Consider the following 5,439-nt stretch of genomic DNA (forward strand, 5'->3'; position numbering starts at 1 on the left):
TTTTCATTTTTTGCAACAGTTCCAACAGCTTCAACATCATTTACCTGGTATGGACCACTCTTGATTGGGCACCACAAATCTTCATCGATTCGTGTTAAATAATCTTCCATATGATCCACCTATTGATCGTAATACCCTTGAAGCAGCATTGGAGTTTTTGTGGAAGATCCAAGAAGGTTTGAATAGTTCATCATCATGTTCACATTCATGTTTGCCATCGATTTGATCAGGCAGGATGAGAAAACTGAATTGAAATGAAATGAAATTAGATTGAACGAATCTTGATTGTAGAATCGTAAGACATCAAAAACAGTTTGAAGAAAAATTATTAAATGCGGAATTTGTTGTATTCAAAACAATTGAATCAACAGATGAAATCAAAAGAAGATTCTCCAAACATTTTGATGATTCCTGCTCTGATACCACTTGACGAGTCAAGAATTCAATCAAGTACTGATTTTAGAAAGGAAATGAACATGAAATGTAAATAAATCTATTTAAGGTTGATATTATCTTGAAAAGTACAATGTGAATTCTTGAAAAGCGCTGCTCACAACCTACACTACAATATTATTTTTAGTACCTTCAACAGACACAAAATATGTAGAGAGACTTCGACAATAAAACTAAAAATCTAATTGTTGTCTTTGAAATAGATAGATATATCGAAGGCATGTAACCTTCGGTATAGACTATAAGACATTGCTTCTACATACAAACCATAAGACTTTGATAGTGAATATCTTCACAAAAAAACTTTCCTCTACAAAGGTACATACCTATATAGTGTCTTGGTTATCCGGGCCACACTGGGATCATATCGACTTATGAATTCTACCTGATGCTTGAGAGAAATACCAAATAATTCCTTGGAGAGCACTTGGGAAAGCTTCATAACCAAAGCTAATCCAGTGATAATTTGCCTTCTCTTTCTTCATTTACAACAATCTGATTGTTTGGAAAATCAGACATACTTTTCAAGATTCAAAACAAATCTGAAGCCACTTGCCAAGTTCTAAAGAGCCTTTTTAGAAAGTAATTTAGATAACACATGAAACCAAAAGCACACAAAGACAAAGTATTTACGTGGTTTGGTTAAGGTGACCTACGTCCATGGGCAAGAGGGGAGTACTATTTATTCATAAAGTTCTCAAAAAAAGATTACAAGTACTACCAATAGAGATTTGACCTACTTACTAAGGATACAAAAGACATACCTTATCAATTAGCAGGCATCCATATTTATTGTGAAGGGATTAGACATAAAACCCTAATGGACCAAACCTATTGGCCCATGAATGGAGTTAACCAATCACAATCCACTATGCATCAACTTCTGGAACATTCATACATGATTTACATTGCATGGGTACCAAAAAAACACATTCATCCTTGGAACATTATGATCCATAGTGGCACATCATGATGTAAGAGTTGCACATCAAGATCACCATGGCTCATCAACCATCATTATGACACATTAAGCAATAATCCTTCAGCGTCTTGAAAATATGAGCAATCTTGAACAATCTTGAGCATCATAGAGAACTTCATAGCATAAATGGCTCATCAAGGGATACAATGGCTCATAAGTAACACATATGGCATATTAGGAGCATGTGTGGTGCACCAAGCCACCAAAAGGCGCATCATGATGCACAAGTGGTGCATTATGATCATTAATGGCACGTTTATGCTTCAACAACACATCAAAAACACATCAATACTTTAGAGTACTCCAAGGCACACTAGTGTGGCACAATCTTGTACCAAGGAAACAAACCAAAAGCATGAAGAGCGCACCTTGTGCCCAATGTGGCACGTCTTCCTTAATCATGTTGTATCTAGCTTCAAGGTAGGGAATCCTCTTTCATAAGTGGCAAATTCTCCTTCTCACGTCGCACAACTTGCTACCCAATGGCACACCATACTAACTAATGGTACATCATGCCTTCTAAGTGGCACATCTATGACTGGAGTCTCACATCTTAAGTATGGATGGCATACCGATGCACCATGGTACTCCATTTCACTCCCAGGTGCTCGGTACCCTTCTCAGATTCTCCATTCCTTTCTTTGGTGCTCCACACCCTTCTTAGATGCTCTATTCCCCCTTTATGATGATCTGTTCCTTTGTTACAAGATCCATTCCCTTGTCACATGATTTGTTCCTTTGTCACATGGTCTATGAACTCCATGTTTTCCATTGAGTTCTAAGTGCTCCAATGAATCTAAATGCTCCATGTAAATGATCTGAATGATCAAGTCATATTTACAATATCCACCTTGACTTGAAAATATTCGAAGGGCCTTACCACCTGCAAACATCAACCAAGTCCAAAAAAATCTTGAACTTCTCTCTAGGAAATGTCATTGTCACGATGTCTTCTAAATTCTCCTTTGTACCAGACTTTTGAATGCATAACTTGTCATAGAACATGATAGGTTTCTCCAACTTCAAAAGAAGACTTTGAACGAGACCAACTGCTGATGATATTCTTTCTCCATAGTACATTCATGGTCTGAGTATATCAATCTAACCAAGTTTGTATGTCATGTATTAACTCTATATACAAGAAAAACATCAAGCGTTCCCTTTAAGTGTAACAAGATCCACTTGAGCACTCCTCAATGAGCTTTCATCCGATATCCTTGAATCGCCAATGAAGTATCAACACATTTGGATTAATCACGTTAGAATGATGACAAGATTTTCTCAATGTGGTGAGAAATGTATAACCATCATGATCTTCCATCCCTCTGAATCTCCATCCTTGTTATCTTATGTTTAGCTCCTAAATCATTCGTAATGAGCTCATTATCTAGAAGCTTGTTAAAGTTGTCTTTCCAGGCATCTACATCATTAAAAACTAATTCCCCAGGTTCTTTCTCTAGATTACTTTCATGGTTTGAGTATACTGATCTAACCAAGTCTGTATGTCATGCATTAGATCGATATACAATAAAAACATCAAGCCTTTGATGGTTTTTAGTCATAAGACATCCTATATGCTCATACAAACCCTAATGCTTGGATCTAGGTTTCTCTATTGTACATGCTTTGAATCCAAGACTATAAACCCTAATTCTAGCATATGGAAATCGATATTAACATATAATTAGGTTTATGATATTACCTTGATTGTTATGTAGCAACAACAATCCCAATTCCTCCTTGAATTGACTTTGGAAGGCTTAGAGTCACAAGTGTCACTCCTCTAATGTCTTACAAACACCAAGAGCAAATGGAGAAGGTATAAAGAGAGAGGGGAGGTATAAGAATTTGTCTCTAGGACCTCTTGGGAAGGCATGGACGAATTCATGAGCCTTGGGGTCTTTATATAGGTGTAGAGATTAGGGTTTTAGTCCTTATCCTTATCTAGTTGCTTGCCCACCAAGTAACCATAAGATAATCCTTGAAAAACCCTTATCCTAGTCGAATTCTAAGGCATTATCACCTTAAATTCGTCCAACCTATTAATAAGATAATCCTTACCTTATTTTGTAACTATCACATAATTACAATTCAGCCCCTCTAGTTTAATTAATTACACTTGATCACAAAATTAATTCTTAATTAATTATTGAGCAATATTAATTAAACAAATATGATTTCTCCTTTAATATATTATTCTTATAACATATTAATAAATCTTAATAACCTCTTTCTTTATTTATTTCTCCAATCAAGTTGCTTTGGTGAAGGCAACCCAAAAGGACCATACACCATCGTGTCAAGTACATACCAAAATATTTATGGACTTAGACACTAATCCAACAGTCTCCCACTTGGATAAGTCTAATAACTATTCTGCGTATGACTTCAGATCCTGATCTGCAATCGTAGCTTTCCAAAGCCAATGTCAACTCTGATCATATCAGATACGCGTGTCCTGAGATAAGGGATCATATATTCCTCTATTCTAGATATCATATGAGATATGATTTCAAATCATTCTCTTTGTACTATATCTCGATTCCGATTTATGAAGACTGACTAATTGAACAAATCAAATTAGCCCTAGCCCGACTGAGCATTTACGTTTGTCATCACTAAATCATTGAGGGGCCCAAAAATATCGCCTGTATCCTACTTTGAATAAAAGGAATAGATAAACTTCAATACAATGCTTGCTTGCACTCACGCACCGAATCACACACAACAATATGTTTTATAACACCAAGTTACCAGTGCATTTACATATTATCAATGTGCAACCGATTCGCAAGATATAACTTACATATCTCGGTTTCAAGAATATAAGATGTTATCGTCTCACCAATCACTCGTGATACAATTCATGGAGTGATCCAAGTGAGCGTGGGTTTAATCCAATGCTCAAATTCATATTCATAAGAACTCATGAATGTTGCAGCAAACATTTGCTTATGTCTAATGTTCTTTAGACAATCCACACACCAATTCATGACAGTCTTCATTCATATCTACTTCCAACATATGAACGACTGTGGACCGTTCGAATAATTTGATTATTCTTAATAAACTCAATTATTCTGGAAGTCAAAACATGCAAATATGAAACACAAGAATAATACTAATCCCATATGGCCTCAACCCTTTGAGCATAAATAAAACACCTTTTATTTATCACCATATTGATTACTCATTATTTGTCGTTTCGGGTAATCAACTTCTTACTTGAATTATTACACTTGTCCCATGCTCCTAGCATGCACACAATGTTTACCTATGGTTCTTACTTTGTGAAATAGATCAAATTGAACACATTTCCAATCTTTCTCATTTCACAACTCCAAATCCTTTTCCATAAGTGAAAGAATATCAAATTCTTGCTACTTATAGAATATGCTAGATTCTAACATTTTTATGCAATGGTCCTTTCGTAATATCACTGCACCAAAGTTACAAAGACTATTGCCAATGATATTACAAAGTATTCTATCGGAGATTGTTACAAGACAATTCCTTAGATATGATGTCTCTCACTCAAAGTACATTCCTTTGAACATCCTTTTGCATAAAAGTTTCTAATCTAGTCATAGATTTTTCAATATTCAATTCCCAATGTGGACACGTTTCCATATTTTCCATATGACAACTTATTCTTAATAGAATCTTGTCTATTCATAATAATGTCGATATGGTCCATCCAATACGGAAACATTTCCATATTTTCAAATACTATACTTCCAACTACTCACAAGCGACCAATCCTCGTCGAACTTTGGATTGTCCTTTGATAGTTGTTTAATTATTTTAGTCAAAACCGATTCTAGTCCTTTTTCCCTCTAAATGCGCTAGACATTTGGAAAATTTTAGAATGGCCAAACATTAAAACATTTTCAATCGATCCTATACCCGAAGTGTATGGGACATGACGCATAATGTTTTATTTGCTATGTTCTCAAAATTCGAATTGTGAATAGTAATGGCGTAATCATAATCGAAATTTTAAG

This window comes from Lactuca sativa, chromosome 8 (genome assembly GCF_002870075.4).
Source record: "Lactuca sativa cultivar Salinas chromosome 8, Lsat_Salinas_v11, whole genome shotgun sequence".
NCBI lineage: Eukaryota > Viridiplantae > Streptophyta > Magnoliopsida > Asterales > Asteraceae > Lactuca > Lactuca sativa.